General features: G+C 43.7%; 1 protein-coding gene across 4 annotated transcripts in view; it reads left to right on the top strand.

Annotated features, from left to right (window-relative positions):
- SORBS1 (sorbin and SH3 domain containing 1) overlaps positions 1 to 23,014 on the top strand; it is a 218,240-nt gene that overhangs the window by 51,763 nt on the left and 143,463 nt on the right. For 3 of the 4 annotated variants that reach the window (XM_069460039.1, XM_069460041.1, XM_069460040.1), the window contains exon 2: positions 11,411 to 11,499. The exons of the other annotated variant lie outside the window; for it this stretch is intronic. The gene's annotated coding sequence lies outside the window, so the exon portion shown is untranslated. The remainder of the gene's footprint in view (positions 1 to 11,410; positions 11,500 to 23,014) is intronic. 4 annotated transcript variants of the gene reach the window in all.

Genomic DNA, 23,014 nt, shown 5'->3' with positions numbered 1-23,014 from the left:
CAGACAGAGACCTGGGAAGTACCCCTCTTTGTGTACTATTTTATCCCAGCTAACGTAGAGATGGACATAGCCAGGCAATGTGTTATGGGAAGCTTTTGGAAGCCAAGGTGGTATGGTTTATTAATGGCTGTCCTGGGATTCTCTCTCCAGCAGCGGTTTAACTTGGATATAAAGCGCATCTCTTCCGAAGCTGAGCCCAGCTGATCTGGGTGGTGACATTTAGCACTAGTAGTCATTAACTTGTATTACCCACTACCCCTTGGCATGTGCCACTGTGAGTGTTCATGGACTTTCTCATCTTCTCTCTGCTAAAGAGAATTCTGTTGGGCATTATTCATCTTTCCCAGGAACTCTACCTTCTAAGAAGAATTTTCTCTTGATTAGCTCAGTTCCTGGGCCTTTTTCATATAGAGTCAGGGAAATGAGTAGAAGCTGAATTGGAGAACCAGGAGGTGTGGACGGACGGTCAAAGTGTGTGTGTGTGTGTGTGTGTGTGTGTGTAAAGAGGGCCTGAACTTGTATCTGAAAAGGCCCAATACTTGTGGGAGAGAAGAAGGAGTGGAGGCTCAAGGAAAAGAGGAGGGCAAGAAAAGTGGTTATCAGCTGGGAGAGAGCAGGGAGATGAAAAGTAGAGATTTTTTAGAGGAGCAGCTGCTGTCTGTGCATGGGGTACTAAGTGATAGAGAAGGAGGAAGGATTTTAAAGATACTTGCTTAGGAATTAAAAATTTGATTCCCCTCTTTGGTATTCAACAAGAGATCTAACAACACTTTAATTTTTGTTATATTGGGGTTGGATTTCTTCCTTGTTTGGCCACCGAGTGGAGACTGGGCTACTTGGAGACCCGGCTGTGTTCAGGTTACACGGGTGTGTTCTGTCTGGGAGCAGAGGCTGGAAGGTGGGTGATTTGGCCGAAACGCTCTGTCGGGGAGCAGGGCTGATGTGCTGGAGTCAGCATGTATTTCATGTTACTACATTCTGCACAAACCCCAGATCATTTTCCTGTGTTAAAAATAAACAAATATGTCAGAGTTCTCAGATTCAGTGCTTATTTACTTCTTACCCTATTTTCAAAAATAATTTGAAGCTGTTTGGATTTAGTGGGAAAATGTGGCAATTCATTCAGATTGTACTTTTTTCCATAAATAGAAAGGAAATTGACTTTAAGAAGGCAGAAAGGATTGAGTTTCTAGGCTACATTTTACTGACAGAAATATTACTGGGGAAGGAGATTTTAATTTTTGTTCTCTAAGAAATCGCTCTTTTGTACCGGTTTGAGATGGAGGTGGTTTAGCACAGAGAGGATTTTTAAACCAAGGGAAGGAGCGGTGACTGTTGGCTTAGATAAAGAGAGTGCTTTCTTCTGTCAGAGAGCCTCCTGGGGTTGAACTGATCTGCCTTCAGCTGCGTTCAGCGAGATGACTTCTTTGAGTAAAGGCCACAGAATAAACAGGCTGCTGGGACTTAAAGGTCTGTTCATGGAATTCCTTTCTGTTGGCTCCTAGAAGAGCAGAGCAGCGCTTCTACAGAAGGGTGACATTTAGAAGAGTGACATCTAGAATGTTCAGGCAATAGTTGGTACAATTGAGTACCAGGCAAGGGCAGAAAAAGGACTTGCTCTGGGCCTTCTCATATGTTGCTGTTGGGAGTACTAAGTGGCAGTCTTATTTATTTTATTTTATTTTATTTTTAGAGATGGAATCTGGCTACATTGTCCGGGCTGGGGTGCAGTGGCTAGTCACAGGTATGATCTTAGCGCGTTATACTGGGCTCAAGCAGTCCTCTCACCTCAGCCTCTCCAGTAGCTGGGACTATAGGCATGTGCCACCATCCTCGTCTCCAGCATAGTCTTTTTAGCCTACTGGCCAAACTGTCGGGTTCCTTGAAGTTGTCCATATTTTTTGATCACCCTGAAGTGTCAGCTGCCCTCTGATGCTGAAAACAATGCCCAGGGCAGACTGTGTGATTTCCTACCCAGGTTTAAAAGATCTCAGGAAAGCAGCCCTCTGCTGGAAAGGCCTATGACCAGTTCCTGGTGTCTCCATAGGGGACAGCCGCCTGTGTTCAGGCTGACCTGCCTTGACTGTGGGCCCGAAAGGTACTGAGACAGTCCTGCCAGTGCTGGTCACAACTTCTCAGCTGTGTTAGTGTTTTCAGAGTGACTTCTTGCCATGGGCATCAGAATGTTCCGAGGTGCTTGTGAGAAATGCATAAGTCTGGCCCCATACCAGGTGGATAGTATCAGAATCTCTGGGGAGGGGTGGTGTTCCGGCTCCCCAGGTGATTCCTTTGTATCCTGTAGATGGAGAACCACTGTGCTACCTGCTGGCACTGTGCATAACTGGACGCGTGGTTAGTAAATTTGATGCCAGATGATCCTGGGTCCAGATTTTATGTTGTGAAGGAAGCTGGGGAAGGAGGAAGGGCAGGCAGTGTGCAGGTGTTGCGCACCAGCTGTGAAAGGGTGCACGGTAGGTGCTTGCAGCTCTATTCTTTTACTTGCTCTCACCAGCAGCCCAGTGTGCTGGGTGTTATCATGCCCATGTACAGGGGAGGACACAACATCACAGAGCTTGCAAACTTGCTTAGCATCACACATTTGGTAGGTGGAGACCAGCATGGCCAGCTTCCTTGCCTTTTCCATTGTGACTGTAATCCACACACTAGAATGATGAAGGTCTCCTTGAGCCGGCTGTGCAGCAGAAATATATGAGCCACATAAGTAATTTTAAGATTTTGTAGTAGCCACATTAAAAACATACAAAGAAACAGACGAAATTAATTTCAACATGTTTCGTTTAACCCAGTATATCCAAAATATTATTATTTCAATATATCATATAAAAATCAATGAGATATTTTATATTCTTGTTTTTTTTTATTCCAAGACTTCAGAATCCCACGTGTGCTTTACCCTTACAGCACATCTCAAGTCACTCTAGCCGTCTTTCAGGGGCTTAATGGGTACCCGCACCTGGAGGCCTCCACACAGGACAATTGGAAAGGTGCATCCTGCCCACTGTCCAGGTAGCAAAGGGTCCCAGTTTTCAGGATCACTGATGCTGGGCAGTCTGCACGCATGTCACCCGAGGAGGAGGATATTAAAATTCCTCAATCAGTCTGGAGCCCCAGGTGATCCTTCTGTGTAGCCTGGTTGGAAATGCTGTAGCTGCACTAAAAGCACCCACTGGACAATTTACTTGGGTTCTCTGTGACTGTGCCCAGCTCCCTTTTCAGGGACAGTTGCATTCCAAGCACATTCTTTGGGGGGTTGGGGGGGTGGTGGTGTAGGAAAGGTGGGGAGTGCATGCCTTAAGGCTCTTTCCCCTACCCTACTAAATAGAACTGCAGTTTCAGTGGAGAAAAGAAACCCAGCTTATTTTTCTGGATGTGATCGTGCATAAGGGGTGGAACCTTTCCTTTTGGTGGCTAAAAGCAGGACCTGTGTTCTCAGGAACGTGAGATGAAAGAACCAAAATATTTAGGGGAGAATGAGATACTGTGTCCTTAAGCTGTATTCTTTTATAGTGGTTTGGCTCTAAAATTTATTTGCTGACTTAGAGTAAGAAATTTGGTCTTAAAGAATTATAATCCAGGGGTCCAAACTGCAAGTACTCAGAGGTCAGGGAGGTAGCATGGGATGAAGGGTGAGAGATTGCAAATCAAACTCTTAGGAATGTTCTTCCCTCTCACAAAAATGGTGCAGTGTCTCTTTTTTCTGGAAACACTAGACTCTTGGTCTTTCGTTTTCTGTTGTTGACGGAGAAATATTTCTCTTCTCTAAGAGAAAAACCAGTGTATGCCACCAGGGTAAATGGCAGCCGACGCTTGGCCTGGGTGTTAGGGAGATGAAGCTGAGAGCCGTGGCCTAAAGGGCAGTAGCTACTACCCAGTTCCATCCGGTCGTTATCCTTGAGGCCCAGTGTTACCAGACCATGTTATTTGTAAGGAGAAGCCACACTTTAAAATTGTAAAATCTTTGGCTTTATAATTTGTTTTAAATTGAAAAATAATTATAGACTCAAGAAATTGCAAAAAAAAAAAAAAAAAAAAAAGATACTAAGGGGTCCGTTACTCCCTTCACCCTGCTTCCCCCTGGGCCAGCATTTTGCATAGCTCTAGCACAGCATCAAAACCAGGAAATTGACACTGCTGCAATCAACGGTCCTTATTCAGATTCCGCTGGTTTTTATGTGCACTCATTTGTGTGTGGGTGTGCATGTAGTCCTGTGCAATTTTATCATGTGCAGATTGTATAATCACCACAATCAAGATGATCTTTGGCTTTAAAATCATTTGTGTGAGTACGCTGAAAACTGTTTAGGTCTAAAGAACATGCCATAGGCTTGGTATGCCGCGCCTCCGGCTTTCAACCTCTGTTTTAGTCTAACACGTGCACGTACTCTCGTGCTCGCTCTCATTCAGATAAAATTCACACAACACAAAATTTACTGTTTTAACCATTTTCAAGTAGACAGTTCAGTGTTTTTTAAGTATATTCACAGAAGGGTGCAACCATCACTACTAATTCCAGAACATTTTCATTACTCCAGAAAGAAGCCCAGATCCATTAGCCTTCATTCCCCATTCCCCTCCTCCCCCAGGAACCACTAATCTACTTTCTGTCTCTATGGATTTGTCTATTCTGAACATTTCATGTAAATGGAATCATATAGTATGAGACTTTTTGTGTCTGACTGGCCCTTTCATCTTACAGAGGAAGAAACTTAGGGCCAGAGAAGGAACATGACGTACCCATGATTATACTGCTAGCAAGCTCTAGTCTTGAACCCCAAACCAATACTCTTAGTACCATACCTTTCTGGCTCTCATCAGTCAGGTTTTCTATTTTATAATAATGATGATAATGATGATGATAAAACTATCACCCCAGGTTGTGCATGGTGGCTCACTCCTATAGTCCCAGCACTTTGGAAGGCCAGGACAAAAGGATCACTTGGGGCCAGGAGTTTGAGACTAGCCTGGTTAACATAGCGAGACCCCATCTCTAGGAAAAAAAAATTAGCCAGTCATGGTGGTGTGTGCCTGTAGTTCCAGCTACTGGGGAGGCTGAGGCAGGAGGATCCCTTGAGCCCAAGAGTTTGAGGTTACAATGAGCTATGATTGTGCCACTGTACTGCAGCCTGGGTGTTAGAGTGCTACTGTCTTTGGGGGGCAAAAACCCCACCCCACCTATTTCTTTTCAGTTGGCTTTAATAAACATGCTTAACAAGAGAATATTTTGTTACTTGCACTGAGTGCTAAGATTCTTCAAGGACTCACTGTGGAAGTGGGAATTGTAAAGGAGAAAACAAGCTGATTCGGTTCAGTTCAGTGTATATTTATTGAGTGCCCCTGTGTGCCAGGCTCAGGACCAACAGGGATGAGTTAGTGCCCTGACCATCAAGGGACAGTCAGTTGGGGGAAACACAGATGAGAGATAACTTCAGGATATTGAAGGTAAATATCATGATTGTGGGGCAGAAGGCAAGAGCACCAGAACCATCCTGGGGGTGGGGAGGCTGAGTGATGAAAGGGAGCTTGTGAGAAATGAGGCAGCAGAAGAACGTTTTGAGCAGGAGAGGCCTAAGCAAAGGCTTCGACTTTAGAAATGGTGGGTCCATAGAGCTGAGCTGTGAGCTCATTGGCTGTGATGGAGGGTGAAGTGGGGTATTGGAGATACGGCTCAAGGGGTGGGTTTGTACCAGATCCCTGAGGGTCTTGAGGTCATAGAAGATCAGTGCCCCCGATGGATGTCTGAGTTTTTCAAGGTGAGGATGGCTGAATGGAAACACACTAGGAGAAGCCAAATGTGGGAATTGAATCTCCAGGATAACACCCCAGTCCGAATGGGTGGGGTGGGGTGGGCAGTATACAGTGGTGGAACCAGTATCTAAGTGGCAACAGGATTGAGAAGAATAAAGGTAAGGGAAACCGGGAGACCCATCCCAGAGACCATGATGAAGTCATGCCATGGGGCATCTTTGGAGAGCTGTCAGTCCTGTTCTCACTGGCCTGCTTCCACTTCCTCATTCACACCCATCCTCTCAGCATCATTTTACTGAGCACCTGCTATGTGCCAGGAATTTTTGGAGTGCTGGGGTAAAAGCAGTGAACAAGTTGGGCAAACTTCCTGTTGCTGGAAGGGAACATGAATAAGTAAGATATTTACGGATCGTGATAGGTTCCACTAGGAAAGTGATTTTTGCTGGGGGGATGTAAGGTTAGGTGGTCAGGGCTGGCCTCAGTCAAGAGATGATATTTGATCTGAGGTCTCAAAAGGTGAGAATGCTCCTACCATGGCAAGACACCAGGAAAGAGCTTTGTAGACAGACAGAACTGCACATGCAAAGACCATGGGGGAAGGACCAGTCTGCAGGGGGTGCTCTGGGCTTTGTCAAGATCTCTTGAGGGGGCCCCAAATCAGAACAGGTATTTGTGAAGACCTGGTTCTACACTGTCTTAGGATGGGGAGAACCATCAGCTTTGGGAGGAAGAATGCATATCCTAGTGGAGGAAAAAATATGAAGTCACTGTGAATCATTCAAAGTAGGCGTGCTTTTTTTTTTTTTAAGGTGGGAAGTTAAACTCATTTTGCTATTTTTCAACTAATTTTGTTGTACTTTATGAGCTTTGTGTCATTCAGAGAACTTGGAAACATTCCTTCTCCCTCCTACTGGATCTCTGGAGTAGGTGGGAGAGCTTTAAAAAACTCCCAAGGACCCACTTTCATCTGCCAGTGGGTGCGGGAGGAGGACAGCTGGGCATGGGGACAGAGTCGAGGGCACTTGGGAAGTGGGCACCACCCCGGCATTGAGCACCTTGGAAGCTTCAGCCAGGTTCAGGTCCTGAGGATGTTGGGTTTGTCCTGGGAAATAGGGAAGGCCTTTTCAAGGTCAAAAAAGGAATTCATTTTGCATATTAGAATGTCATCTTAAATAAAATAATGAATGCAATGATTTGAAAAAACACTGCATGAAAAGGAAATAGATAATTATTCTGATTTGTTTTCTCACGTTAGTCAGCCTCAAGGCCAGTTGGGGATTTTCAGGCCTGAACCATCTGAGTTTGTTGATGGAGGAGTTGGAATTTGTGGAGGGAGAAAGAGTCTGCCATTAGCTCAGGAAGCACCTTGGGCCTTGGATTCAGGACAAGAAGAGAGGCCAAGAAGTCTGAGCTGGGCAGAATGAAATTTGGGGTATATTTTAAAGGAACCTGGAGGGCTTCAAGGCACTATATTGGGATACAGTAATTAGCCAGTTAAATAAAAGATCCCTTAAAACCTCAAAACAGCAAAAAGGCAAAACAAAGATGATGATACGGATCCTTGCCCATGCATAAGTTAGTGGAACAACAATGTAAAAATACAAGTGATACATGCCAGGAAGGAGAGATCCATGGTGCTGTGAGAACATGGAATCGGAGAGGCTTCCATTGGTCTAGAGTGGGTTGGATGGTCTGGATTGATGGTAGGAAAGAGGGTGGCCGAGGTGACTTTCACAACAGCCACTATTGATCTTTGTTCGAGATGGGGTAGAGAAGAGGCTATAGATGAGGAAGGTGATGGTTCAAGGTCTTTGGCAGGCCCTGGAATTACTCTTGTGATGTCTTTTGGAGGATTGGGTCAGAGAATGTTTTCTTTAAGGCCAGGATGTAACACTACTGCAGGAATAATGAATGGATCTCTTACAAACTGAGGTCCATCAGAAGGGGGCAAATGATTGTCTTGAGCTTTTCCTAGGCTTCCTCCCCTACGCTGCAGTTCTAAATTTGCATTATGGCTCATGGCGAGGGCCCTTAGGTTGATGGGGATGACTGACTGTCTCCTTGTTCTGTTGAAGGATGGTGTGGATTGCCACTGGGCCTTGCAATCAGGAAGGCTGACTTTGGTCAGTTGTGGGTTTCTCTGGTGTTGGCTCTCTGAAGGTCACCTGATGGCACCTGGTGATGTTGGAGAAGAGCTCTCTCCGGGCTGGTCCATTCAGGGAGCCAGCTTACTCCAATTTCTTATCTTTGCGGTACACAGCATTTACTTTGCCATTTTTGGCTTGAGATTGCATAGGCCATATTATGACCACAAAGTGGAAATCTGGAAAGAGAAGTGCTCTGCCGACTTGGCAAATTTCCAGGATTTTGCATTGATCTGCAGTGTCCTGCCCTTTGGTGGGCATGAAGAACCTGACCAGAGTGCTCTGTGCCTTGGAGCTGTTCCTCGAAGGCCACCTTGATGACTGGATGCTCCCAGATCCTTTGTGAAGCTACACAGGTGTATGAAGGCTCAGATCCACTGCTGAGATGGAGATAAACTGTCCCTGATAGTGTACCTGGAGGCAGACATTGGGTCATGGTATGCAAGGGACTGGGGCAAAGAGAAAGGCCCCCTTCGCTTACCCAATTGCTATTCTGGCTGCTGGCATTTTTTTTTTTTTATTTATTTAAAATAAAAAGAAGTTAGGTGATGGGAGTCAATGCAATGCAGAGTGAGCAAACGTACTAAGAATATGCAACGCCCCTAAAATCTGAATCCTTAGATTCTTCCTGGAGGTTGCTGAATTAATGACCTCGAAGAGATTGTTCTGAAACTTCTGAGGCCTCTGGGTGAAATATAACCTTTTCTTGCTGGGCATCAGAATCACTTGTAGGGGCTTTTGAACAATGCCCGAGCCTCCAAATCAAAGACTCTGATTTAGTGGCCTAGGGAATTTGTGTTTTGTTTTCCAGATGATTCTAATTTTCAGCCAGATTTGGGAACCTGCCCACCAGTTACAGATCCAGCGTTGCTCTTCCCACTCTTTGGGTGAATTCTGCCTCCTTGTTTCCTCATACTGGCCTTGAACCCTGACCCCTGACCATGGCCACGGCCATGTGTTTGGCCTCTGCTCCCCTGCGTACCGCTTTCCAGCTTGTTTTCTCGGAGTGCTTTCCCCTGACTTTGCTTCAGCCTGGATCAGGGCTGGCGGCTCATCTCTCCCTTATCTGTGAAGGAAAGGAGCACTCCACGTGGGGATTTTGGTGGGCAAATACTCTGGGACATTTTTTAACAAAGCTCCTACTTGAGGCTTGAGTGCACAGTGGATTCTAAGCTGTGGAAGTCCAGGCCCTGGGGGGGAAATAGCAGTCTTGTGACTGGCACAAGAAAACATCTTCATTTAGTGTCTTCTCAGAGATATCATGAAAAGCTCAGTGTTTCTACCACCACGTCTCTTGGGCCCTGCAGACTCTGGGACATCATTGGTTGTCCTGAGGGAGTCATAGGTAGGCATTGCTGGGGAACAGGGCCAAATTGGTGGCATTCTTGATGTGGGCACTTGTTGAGATAAACTTGTGAGAGTGCATATGTGGGGCCCACATCAGCTCTCAGCAGACGTTGGGTCATGTGGCATAAGGCAGGGGTTTCTTAAGACCCAGAGGTAATACGGGATCTGGACTAGACCGAATTGGAGGCGCTGTTCTCACCTCCTTGCTTTTGCTTATATTGTTCCACTTTCCCTGCATCCCCACCCCCTCCAACCCACCACCCCCAAGTCTGGTCCGCTCCCATCCAAGCTTTAGGGTTTCCTCAGGCCTCTGTCCACGCTAGGAAGTCTTAGGTGCCCCTGCTCAGTGCTCCCGTAACACGCGTGCATACCCAGATCGTTTCGCTTACCCATTGTTTTATGATTCATTTTGAGTGCCTGGATCTGTCTTTTATTCAGATAGAACAATTTAAGGGTCTTGTTCACTTTTGTGTTTCCATCACCTTGCACATGGCTTGGCGTGTAATAGGATTCAGTAAATATTTGTTGAGTGAATGAATCAATAAATTCTTTGTAGGGGTGATATAAATAATTTCCACCAAGATCTTATAGTTGAACATTGCTCATTTATTACAGTACTAGTCCCTGGTATATACACTTATTTACAGTCTTATATTCAAGATGCATATTCAGGAAGATTTTTCTAGTGTGAAGATGCAAATTAAGGGAGATTTTCCTAGCATAAAGAGTGTTCCAGACAGTTTGGGACATTAACTGAGCATTTTTGAAGTATTAGATGCATAGTATTTGTGGACTTTTTGTTGTTGTTGTTTGTACTTAAAGTAGTGAAATTTTTGAAAAATGTTCCATTAAGAAATAAACCCTTAGGGAACCTGATATAATTTACTCTTATATTCTTTGGTGACAAATAAAGGTATGGCAAGCATTTTAGTATAATAGAAAGTGGGTGGGATCCTTCAACTGTATTTCCTTGACTTTAATACTTCTCTTAAAGCTAAGTATTAATTTTGATTTAATTTTCATTAGTTAATTTTGTGCATATTTGTTTATTTTATTTTTATTTTTTATTTTTTTAGAGACAGGATCTTGCTCTGGTCACCTAGGCAGGAGTGTAGTGGCCTCATCATAGTTCTCTGCAACCTCAAACTCCTGGGCTCAGGTGATCCTTCTGCCTCAGCCTCCTGAGTAGCTGGGATTATAGGCATGCACCACTGTGCCCAGCTATGTTTACTTTCATAGTATAAGACTACTATGTAGTAGGGCCTAGTGGAAGAGTCCTGGATTGGCAGTCAAGAGACCTAGGTTCTAGAATGAGCTCTACCTCTTACTGGGAATGGGCAAGTCAGTTCTTGTTTACACTCCTGCAAAATGGGAGTGTCGTGCTTGTTCAGGGGTTGCAAATGTTTGCAGGAGTTAGGCTACCAACTTGAGTTGCTATATGTGTGCTATCATTTTTTTTTTTTTTTTTTTTTTGGAACTTGGCCCCCTTTTCGTTTGTTTTCCACTTTCATTAGAATCATAAGTAGAAGAAGATATTTCTGTACCACAAAAAAAATAATAATGCAAGGGAAATGATAAATGACAACTGCAGTTCTTCTCTGTGTTGAGGAGACAGTAGGGAATGGTGGGGACTGCAGCATATTGGAGCAGCCAAGCTTGCCTGTGAAAGGTAACTGCTACTTAGAACCAGCTGATCATTGTCAGACATTAATGTGGGCCAAGATCTGTGTGACAGATCTTCTGATTTTTTTTTTTTTTAAAGAGAAGCCAGAAAGCTGGGTTTTTGTGTGACAGCTCTGATTTTTAAGTTTGGCTCACGTTTTCTAAACATACCTGCAGATGAAATATAATACCTCTACAGACTAGATGTAACCCATTGTGCTTTCACAGTTTGTGACTGCTGTTAAAGATGATCTCTAAAGCTCTTTCTACCCAAGATCCTGTAATTCTAATGGGGACCATTTCAGCTGGGGAATTGAAGATTCTTGTTTTATTTGGGAAGTCAGAGTGAGGAAGGGAGTTGGGCTAAAAAAAGATGGGACCTTGAACCTAAATGGGGTGCCCAGCAATCGGTGTTTGGATGGGTCCCCTTGGGGAAAGGCCATAGACTGCCTGTGATTCACACCAGGTATTTTGTACATTTGTCATTGCAGGAGTTGCCGTCTGTTGGAAGAGTTTGTGAAACCCTCCCCCTGCCCAGAGCTCCAAGACCAATGCATCTTCCCACCACCTTAAGCCACTGGTGAATATATGTGTTTTTTTTCCTCCTCTGCCGCAGTGAAGGGAAACACTTCCATTTGACTGTAGAATGTGATTTGCAGAGAACCTTCTGTCCTTTCTATTATAGAAGGAAGGATGCTGGGCTTGGGCCTAGGTGTACTTGGGTTCTGGTATTCTGGTACCTATTTGGTTCTGCCACTTTTACTGTGGGATCTTAAGTGAATTGTTTGACCTCTTGGGGCCCCAAATGGAGAAATGTATACTGCCCTGTTTATATCCCAGGGTTGCTTGCTTTGAAGACTAAAAAGATAATATGTGCAAGAATGCTTTGAAGGGAACACAGTACTGGGCAAATATAAGGTGACACTATTTGGCTGTGAGATGTAGAGCAAGGCAAATCTTCCCTCCACCTTCTATACTTTATTAACTTTATAACATACCTTTTCAAACTGAAGTTCCAGCTGTAGGAAGAAATAGCTGCCAAACCCAGCCCACTTCAACTGACCACTAGCTGGGGGCTTCCTGCCTTTGCTTTTGTAATGTTCCTAGACACCTTCATCTGCTAATCCCGTAAGAGAGGGTATTAGAGCAGGACACTTCTGAGCTAACAAATACATTGAAATGTAAACACACATATGTTGGAAATGTGGGTTTTAAATACTTATTTTCTGAGACTTTCAGAGTAATTCTTCAAGAGATTTGCATTTTCTTTTTTTCCCTTCCTACCATTATAGTTGCCGTTTTCTTGAAAGGTGAATTAACTACCTTTCACAATTACCTTCATTTTTATTTGAGATCAGATAATTTCACAGTTAACAAATGTGCTTCCTTTTTTGAAAGAACTTAATCACTCATCACAGCAGGTAAACGTCTTGCCTCTATGACAGTTGAAAGAGGCAAAAATATGTCCTTAATAACAGTGTGTTCCACTGCTGAGATGAGAGTGCTTCAAGGTGTGATGCTAGTTGATGTCGAAGGTCTTGGGCCAGGGAAGCAGAATGACCCATGCATCTTGATTCCAGCTACTCTTTGTAGAGAAAAGCTGACCTGTTTAACACTGACAACCTGATCAGCTCCTACCATGTGGATCCGGTGCTCATGTGACCCAGTGAGCGTACAACGTGCTGGGTGTTGGAGCAGGAAGCAAGGACAGTCAGTCAGGACAGCAGGCCCAGCATTCGGGAACAAGCTGAGCCATGGGAAGCTGGCTGTCCAGACTGCTCTGTCCAAGGAGACACCATGGTAGGCAGGAAGAGCTCTGCCATGGAAGTCCTCAGGGAAGCAGGTGGCCTCAGGTTGCAGGACATTTATTCATTCAGCAAATACGCATTTTTATTCTATGCCAAGGAACTGCTCTGGGCACTGGGGATTCAGTGGTCACAAGACAGACTGTGGGTCTGTGCCTCCCTGGAGCTTAGATTTGAGTGGGGCTGGTGAATAAGAATGCAAGCTCTGTGAGGGCAGGGATCTTTGCTTGTCTTGTTCACTGCTATATCCTCAGCCCTTAGAAGAGCACCTCACATCTGATGGGGGTTCACTAAGTATTAATATTTTATGAATGAAGCAAACAAAATAAATAGATAATATAATTTCAGGTAGTAATAAGTGCTATGAAAAAAAAATAAAACAGGATAAGGGGCTGGAGGGGCTCTTTTCGAAAGAATGATCTGAAAAGGTATGGCGGGGGAGGAGGGGAGGGTAGGAGGAGTGGAAGGAATAAGGGAGGGGTGTGGGGAAGGGAGAGACAGGGAGGGAAAGATTGAGACCCAAATGGAATAAAGGAATCTGGGGAGGAGTGTTTAGGCAGAGGGAATAGCAAGTGAGAAGACAGTTCTTTGATGTAGGATGAGCTTGGCATGATAGGGGGACAGGAAGGCAGCCAGTTTGGCTGGACTTGGGCTGGGGTTGTTGTAGGGAGGCAGAGTGATATGAAATGAGATCAGAGTGGTAGGTGGGAGCCAGATTGTGTAGGCAATGATAAGGAGTTTGAATTTTACTCTGAGAGTGATTGGATTCCAGTGGAGTTTGAGTAGAATATTCGATGTAATCTTCTTTGTGGTTTAAAATTATTCCTCTGGCTCCTGAGTGGGGGGAATAGACTTTGGGGGCAAGAGTAGAATGGGTATAACCTGTAGGAGGCCCTTCCAGTGGTCCAGGCAAGAGATAAGGGTAGAGCATGGACTAGGGTAGTGATGATAGAATGGTACAAAGTGGTCAGGCTCAGGATACATTTTGAAGGTAGAGCCTGCTGGATTGGATGTGGAATGGGAGCAAAAAGGAGAGTCAAGGATGAGTCTGTTGTTTTTGACTACGTGATTGACGTTGCCATTCACTGAGATGAGGAACAAAGAAGGCCCCTGATAGTTCTGTTGTGCCATATTAAGTTTGAGATGCCCATTTAATATTTTCATAGAGAGATAGACTTGGCTGGGGCTGGAATTGGTACCTAGATGGCATATAGATGGTATTTAAAGTTATGAGCCTGGATGAGATCATTTAGTGAGAGAAAGGAAGAAATATGGAGGCTTTCAATTGAGAAAAGAGGGAAGACAAAGGGTGGATTTTCCATATAAAGTCCCTATTAAGAAGTAAATAAAGATACGTGCTATTGAATGTGGTTTCCATTTTATGCAAATATGAATTATACAAATGAGATAATGTGATAAAAAATAGTGATAAAACCCTACCTTATGTAAAAAGTTTGAAATACTGTGACTCCCCCAAATCAAGAAAATTAGTTTTTGGATTACATAATGATAAATCTGGTCAGCTGAGTGAATTATAAATGGCATTTATGCAGTTGGCACATGGGTCTGCTTTTGGCTGGCAAACAGAAAGATCCAGCATCCTTTGCCAATAGAGCCTGCAAACTACATTGTCCCGTAATGCACTGGAACTTCTATCTGCCATTTTGATGACTAAGCTTAATTTATGGTTAATACATTTCAGATGCTTTTTTCAACCTATAATCATATCATCAAAAAGTTTATTAATTGAAGGTTCACTAAGTGAAAAACATGCCTGAAAATCAGTGATTTTGCAATGAAAAGTTAGATGTGATGGAATTCTAAGAAGAAGGCCAGACAGGCACCATGATTCACAGGGCCACAATGTAGAAAATGTTTAGGATATCTTCAAAATATCAAAGATAAATGCTATAAGATAAAAAGCAGCTAAAGTATACTGCGATGCTTATATAATAGTAGATGTACGCATTCCACCCATACCCCTCAACTGCCGTTGACTGATGTGAGCAAATCAGTTCTGAATCATACACATCTTCTTCTCTTTGTGGGCTTCTGGCATAAAATGCAGCTGCTCCTTATTTGCTTTGTCCATTTCCCAGACAAATCGCCCTACGGAGCTCCTTCCAAATTCTCACTGGGCACCTTAGTTTTCCCATTTTCAGACTTCCTGGAGAGTTTCTTTAGTCTTGCTATCTGCAGCCACCATAGATGCTTTTGCCCCTTCTCACCTCCCCAACTCCAAAGCCTGCCTGCCTCCTCTTCTGCCTGCCTTTGTGAGCCTTTTAGTTTAGAACTGCCTCCCCCGCAGCTTTTTAATATCCCCAAGATTTCCTTCTTTGAAAACATTTTCACCCTCTTCTACCCCACCTTGTCTTCCCAGGTCTTTTGTGGAAATGATGGGAATTCCCATTCCCACAAAGGAATGGGAAACTTACACAGCTGCCGAGGGCAGCGTGATAAACAGCATTCTAGAATGGGCTGCATCAAATCCCCCGGGGCGATGGGCAGCCATAACTTGCTTTTACATGTATTTCAGGACTCCCCAGTTTCAGTGAAAATATTCTGAGTGGGACTCCTGGAGCATCTAGTCTCTGGAAAATGAGTCTTGATTGTTCTGTCTGTAACAAATGATTTATGGCAAAGTGCAGGTTTCGGTGGAATGGTATTCGTGACGATTGGCATCAACCTTGGTTTTCATTTGTCTTTTTTTCTCATGGAGTGGAGCCTAAATAAAAGAATGAAACTTACTGGCAGTCATGAGGGGAAGAGTTCTCCTCCCTGAAGTGAATTTTAGGATTAAAAAAAAAATGGGCCCTACCTATGCCCCTGGAGACTCAGAGTGATGGGGCATTTAAACAATGGTGGTATTCTCCTTAAGTTAAAAAAAAAAAAAAAAAAATCTGGGATTTCAGAGCAGTCTTCAGTGCATGTACACTTTTAGACCATCTCAGGAGGAGAGGCCAGGAGATGGGAAGGAGACTCACTTTTCACTATATACCCTTTTGTACTTTAAAAAACTTTTGTATTATGTTTATGTATTATCTTTAAAAAGAATAGTAGCATCCCTTTTATTCTTAATAATCTAGAAAAATTTAAAGTTCCCTCATAATTTAACTTTCACTATTATAACTTGGTTTTATAACTGTTCTTGCTCAATGTGTCTTTTGATTGAGGTTATTGCCTGTTCACAGTGTCTCTATTTGATCTGAGGCTTCACGTTCATTAGCAATTTGGGACGAGCATTCTTTAGCTGGAGTTTCAAGTTTTTGCATGTGTAGGGATATGTCAGTCAGGCCCATTTCTTTCCTCCTTCCTTCCCTTATTTCTAAAAGGACTTAAGGCTGTTTGTGGTCAATATTTTATTCAGCTGCTTTAGACAAATATGGATTTGAAATGAGGTGTAGTTGCCATGAGTTGAGCCACAAATTATGGCCATTTCAACTGAACGTCTCACTGTTGCCCTTCAGAGCAAAATCTTACTGCATTGTGGAACAGAATATAGGGTTTGGGATCTATTGTGGTTGGTAGATTCTAACTTTAAAGTTCAAACAAATTAAAGAGTCACCAAAACTCACTTTCCTTGTTTTAAGAATCTTAGCTACCCCAGGAAAATGCTCAAAATGGAATTTGCATAAGTTGTCACTTCTCTGAAAGAGCGTAGAATTCAGTGTCCAGAGCCAATGGTGCCGGTGACCACACTGCTGTTTGGAGTGTGTGCGGCTTCATCTGCAGGGGTTGTTGTCTAGAAGTATATCCCCGGATTACCATATGGCTTGTGTTGCCAGAGATTCACAAGGCCACTTTCTGGCCAAAGTTATTGTGACCTACAAAGACATGATATCCATTGCATGCAGCAATGATATCTCTTAGGTGTTGGTGGTTGGTGTTTCTCTGAGAGATTTACACATTTGATTTTATAATTTTTAAACAAGCAGGAAGTTGTGTCACATTTGCCGGCCACATGTAATAACAAGATATTTTCTCCTCTTCCATCTAGTGATTACGGATTGAGAGTGGAATATATTTTTTGTCTTTCTTTTTTTTCCTGGTTTGGGGAAGTAAACTTAGATCGTGCTTGGGGTTGTCACTAAAACAAGGAGATCAACATCATCTCCGGTGATTACTGCACGTCAAGGGAAGAAATCATTCTAATTGTTCCACTGACTAATTTAGACAAGGCACCATCTGATGCCTCCTTCGCAGCAGTGCCCTCATCCTGCAGTCTCCTTATCAACATAGAGATGACTCACACTGTTTTCTTCACTCAAAGAGAATTTCTCTGGTCTGATTATGGCGATGATTAAATAAAAAGTTGTTCCTGCAGAGGTATCCTTGAAAAAAATGACTGTATTATGTGTGCTTGTTGAACCTGCACAATTCAACTTCCCCTGTTGCAATCAGTAAGGTTGTGGTTCTTAAACTTTTTTCGGGGAGGGGTCAGGAACCCCTTTAAGGTGCATCTGCACATGTACAATTTGACGTTTTTAGGAGGTGACTCTCCTGCCCAGTTATCCTGCTTTGTCTCACACGGCATTCTAAATGTGTCTGCTTCTGGGTAGCTCTGTGTGGCAGGCAGGGGTCTGCTGTAAGATGGCTTTTCTGGTTAGAGAAAGATTAGGGAAGGTAGCTATGTTCAAGGAAGCCTAACTTCAGTGAAATTTGCAACTTCCAGAATTATCTCAACATGGACTCAAAAGCTGGAAATATTCCCTTATGTGAGTTACTATTGTTTTAATTAAAAATGGGAGCAAAAGCACCTTTCCCCTTTTTGTTTTGTAACAGCTAATTTTGTTTTTTCTCAAGTTCATTTATTCTGTCTTCTCCCTTTCCCCAGCCAAGAGAAAAGCTATTATAGAGGAATATATATATATATGTTAAAGTACATAGGGAAACCAACCTTTGTTTTCCAACAGAATTCATGTTTCTAAATGTTGTATTTGTTCCCTGAGTCAATCGTATTTATAGCATTTTGTACTCTGCTGCAAACTAGCTGCCCACAAAACACCAGCGTTGTAAAAGTTTTTGAAGCAGTGGCCAGAATTTTAACAATCAGAAAATTTCACATAATATGGTTTGTAGCTACTCTTGAAAAACCAGACTATCTAGCAATATGAGGCCATATTCTTGCATGAGACGGTGGGCTGGAGTGGGATAGTGGCTGTCCCCACAGGTGAGTCCTGTGTGTCCCAGGTTGCTGCAGTCCTCACACCACCCATTTGCCACCTGTTAGGGCCTTTCAGGCTTTTGGTTTTGCAACCACTGATTTTTTGTTTAAAATCTTATCTTGAAAAATCAAGGGATCTTGAGGTTGAACGAAACATCATTTTGATTTACCTCTTTTTAAATAAAGAAACTAAATGTAAAATGATAGGGAGAAAAATGGTTATGGCAATAGGGTGAAGCAAATATGTTTTTTTTCCTTAAAGAAATATGTGCATTTTTAACTAAGGGGAAGGAAAGCAATAATGTAATTTTTTTTAGTATTCTTTACAAATATCAAATCATTATATTAGTTTTGAAACATATAATGTACTCTGTATAATGTGATTTGCTCATAAAAATACCATGTTGGGAACATTTATATAAATTTACTAATTACATTTGCCCCTAAATATTTCCAGTTTTTTTCCTTTCAAATAGAACTGAACTACTGAACTTGAACATTTCTTAGTTTTTTTCCCTTTTTCATATAAGCAGACAAAAATATAAAACTGGACAACAGAAGTTACCAGTGTTTTAATAAAACAGAGTTGTTAGTTTTTTGGGGTCTTGTACCTTCCGAAGTATCCAGTAGATTATAGAAAAGAAACTTTGCAACAACAAGAAAAAGGCAACACACCAACCTACAACTTGAATAACCATGTGAACTTGCTCCAAATCATTCCCATTTTATGAGCTATCATTATCAGCAGTTTCTTTCTGTTTCTTCTGATATTGCCTTTTTCCTCCCAAAATTATTCTTGTAAACTTCTGAAAACTAAATCCTAGCCAGGATAGAGACAGCATCTCAACCTTTTTCATTTTTAGCTTCTTGGTTTTTGTGGTGAGAGTTCATCAGACTCGGGGTTCGCTGGACAGGGAAAGGGGGAGACTGGGTTCCTCGCCCTGGCCTCCTGCCGAGCCCTGACTGGTCACCTATCCTGGAACAACCTACTGTCTCTGGGTTTCAGTCGCTTTTGGTATAAAATGAGGTCATATTTGGGATTTCCTCAAACTCTGACAGTCTAGAATGCCATTGTTTTGTAACATGCAGCACACACTCGGTGTTGGGATGAGTTCTGGGAAACCTGGGGACCTGGCTGTGTAACAACTTTTGTGTGGTTAAAAGAGCAGGGTCTCAATGGAGACCTAATGTCATCGTTTATTCTTCATGGTTACCTGTAATAAACATAAAAGACGAACTAAATATAGTGAGTTGTATACTCACCTGCTCATGGTGTTATCTTGAACTTGCAGCATTGGGAGGAAATTCTGTAGCTCTGTTTAATAGACAGTGCAGAGGTGAACTGGGCAGAAGAGTTTTTATCTTCTTGGTGTTCTGTAGATAATTTCTGATGGTGGTCTGCAAGCTGACCCATTTTCATTGGTGCTTATGAGACTTGGACAGCCCTAATACTTGAATTTTATAATCCTGGGTTATATTTTTCCTTTATTTCTTTGTGGCAAGTCCAAAATCAGTGTCATACCATCTCTTGGCCATGATGAGTCAAAATTGTTGACCAGGCCAAAGACTAAGTGGCAGAGAGCCTTCAGCAAAGTAAACAATACATGTTGTAGAACATGCTCAACACAGGATGGTGTAATGGAGGCTGCAGAGGGTGTTTTGCAGTGGGTCTGTGTCAGCAGTCATTGAGAACTTATAATGGCACTTAGAACGTGGAAAAAATGTGTGTGTATGTACATATATACACACAGCATACTATATATGCCATATATTAAACCTGTTGTGTTTATATTTTATACTAAATACATTGTTTTAGGAAATTATTTCCAAACTAAATGGCCAAAATAAATCACTAAAATGATTCAGTGCTGCTCGGGTTGGCATTGTATGGTCTGTGTGTGGGAGCAAAGGAGGGGACAGAGTTTTAGAAACTCTGGCTTTCTTAGAAAGGGTCTTGGCAGAATTCTAGGCTGCATTCTTGGTTCACATGCCTGATGATACTGTATATTTTGCAACTCTTTAAATTGCCTCTTCCACATCAAATTCATTGATTTGTTTACTTGTTTATTCAGCCAACATTATGGAGTAGCTAATCATGTTTACACTATGCCTTTTGGCATGCAGAGCACACCCAGGTACCTTATCCCGCTTAAGTGTGCTTGTTTGCGGAGCCCAGTCGCATGCATGGGCGACAGCCTGCATTGGTGATTAACTGCAGTTTCTGTTTCTTAAAGTGTATTTCTCTTCACTTTCTTCTGTACTTGTAAGCAGAGATAGCCCTGGCTTTGGGACATTTAGGAAGGAACTTGGGACAGGTGGGCAGGAGGGTTGCTATGGGACTTGTGATGGACAGTCATTCCCAGGAACAGAGGAGGTGGGAGCATGAGAGTGGGGTGGGTCGGATGTGGCTGTGGCTTTGAGGAAGATGGAAACTATTTGGAACAGCTGATATGGGCTGGGCAGCAGGGGCTGAGCAAGAGCTGGAAGCAAGGCCTGCTGTGTGGCCGAGAGGAAGCCTCTGTGTTGGCAGGTGCGGCCTGGCTGTGGGGGCGGCAGGTAGAGCCAGATGAGCCTCAGGGATGAAAGGAGAGGGCTGCGGGGCAGGGGTTGGGTGGTTGCTTGGCTGTTGGCATAAGCGGATTTGGTAGAGGAGCTGTTTCAGACCCTGAGAGCATGGCCACATAGGGGGTTGCTGAGGTGAATAGCTGGGGAGCTGAGGGGTGCTGGGCAGTAGCTCTTAGCATGGCTTATAGGCCCTGGCTCTCTTAGCACTTCTCCCACCCTGCATGCCCTGTTGGCCGTTCCTGAGTGCATACTATCGTAGGTATGTACTCTTCCTTTCTCCCTTTCCTTTGGCCTGTTTCCCTATTTCAAGTGCTGGGCCTAGGCATCACTCCTGGGCAGCTGTTACCGATTGCCCTCCGCCCCTTCCACTGCTGGGACCCTTCACCCTGTCCACACATCCCTCCCTCTGTACTGTGGAGGCTTGTTTATAAGCCGCTGGCATATGTGGATTGGAAGGTTGCTTGAGAGCAAGACTGTCTCTAGTGCTCAGGAGAGCACCTGGCGTGCAGAAGATGTTCAGTAAATGCTCGCCGAATGGATGCATAACTGCTTTGCCACAGTATTACTGTTATGCCACAGCATAACAGAATGTTCGAACTGGAGGACAGCTACAAGATCAGCTTGTGCAAGTCATTTGTTTTGTAGTTTACAGACAGTTGAAACTCAGAAGTTGAGTACCTGGCCTGGTGTCACACAGCTTGTCCCAGGCAGGTCCTGGACTCAGATTCATCCCCTCTGACTCCAAATGTCATTTTCTTTCTACTACACCATGACGATCTCCAGCTGCGTCTTCTACGTGTGTGAAGATGGCAGCCCTCCGCCTCTGCCCAGTGCCTGGTTACAGCCTAACGTCACTATTCGTAGTGTTATGTTATCTAACTTTTCTCATTGGGAGGAAAACCATGTCCTGACAACCCGAGGAGCTTTTCCTCTTCACGGTGCCAGGTTTACAACAGCCCTTACCTCATTGCTTCCCTTTCCCTTTCCGGTCTGTCCTAGTTTATCTCTGGGGGAGCATCAGCAACCGTTTCTAAGTAAATAGAGGAATTGCCGATTCAGGATTTGCTGTTTTAAATATTCAGTGCCTTTTGCTTAAGCCTGTCCCTTCTGGCTGCCATCCTGCTACTCCTGTCTCCAAATTGCCTTGATTTAGCATGTGTTAAAGACCAGTAGTGTCCAGTGGAACTTTCCTTCTTGGGTCAAGCAGAAGAACTGAGATAGCCTTGAAAAAGGGAAGCCTCGGGGGAGAGCGTGGGCACTTGTCTGAACCATGTCGTGTCAGTTAAAAAAGGTGAATCTGCCAGTTTCCACGCTCATCCCTGGAGGATGGGATACAGGGTGGGCTATCTCGAAATGCTTGTTTGTATATTTTCTTCTATCTCCAAAACTTGACACTTGACATTTGATTTAGGGTGTTCTGTTCAGGGTTAAATTTTCAGCGTGACCGAGGCTGGGGTGTGGCTAGTTCCCTTACCGCCTGTCCAGGGATGACGCAGTTTTATGAGGTTGGTTCCAGATTGCTATGGATCATCTGACCTCTCTCCTCATCACCCTTGGTTCGAAGTACCTCAGGGCCGGTTCCAGGACTGAGTGCTGGGGGTAGGGCTGACTGGTTTGAACCTTTGGTCTCCTCTGTTAACTAACCAAACAGTGTGTGGCTAAAAATGCCCACTTTGGGAAAAAGGACTCTGGAGACCAGAGTCTTAAATCCTTCATTGCTTTAAGAAGCTGTATAACACTGCTTCCCCTTAGCACTTCTGTATTCCCCTCATTTGTTCTGTTTGTTTTTAAGTAAGAACTAGATGATGTCCAATGCCCCCATTAGCTTCAGAAATCCTGTGGCTCAGAACAAGCCCAGTGTCTTTGGTCTTAGAGGTTTCTGGAGCCACCTTGGACCTTCTTGGCTTCCAGCCACGTGGGAGCCTGTTTCTGGTCCTCCCTGCGCTGGTCTTGAGTTCCCGGCGTTGAGCTGGACATACATCAGCCAAGGATTTGGACTGTGTCAGGAAGTATTTTTATTTGCTATATTCTTTGCTTGGCATCTGCTCATTTCCTTTAGGGACATCCCCTTCCTTGGAAAAAAATAACTCCAAAGATGCTTGTCTGCTGAGCTAAGAAGGAGTTCCAGCTAGGCGTTTCCATTCAGGAATCTTGCCTTGTCAGTCACAGGTCACAGAGTGAGAAGGGTGTCACCAAACTTAAAATGCTCCTGATACCCCCTCACCCCCTGCTGGCAGTGGTCTTTATGCTGGCCAGTTTTGAGAATGAAGAGTTTTGAGACAGAACCAGCTCTGACCATAGCAGGCCTTCATAAGTAGGTATTTCTGAGGTGTCAGCCATCGCACTGCTGGGCTGTGACCTTAAGGGGTATCCTAAGTGGGTCCCCACCGCAAGCTCTCCTCCAGGTGTGTATAATTTTCCTATGATGCCAGGATTATGAATGAGAGAGCTCGAAGGGGCTCTGGGGTGGTCCCAAAACTGTGTTGGGATCCCATCTGTGAAGTTACACTCATCTGAACTGTTGGTCTAATACATCTAATTTTAAAAACGGGATTGATTAA

This window comes from Eulemur rufifrons, chromosome 28 (assembly GCF_041146395.1).
Source record: "Eulemur rufifrons isolate Redbay chromosome 28, OSU_ERuf_1, whole genome shotgun sequence".
NCBI lineage: Eukaryota > Metazoa > Chordata > Mammalia > Primates > Lemuridae > Eulemur > Eulemur rufifrons.
Note: the sequence above shows the minus strand (reverse complement) of the source record. Positions and strands in the feature narration are given on the sequence as shown.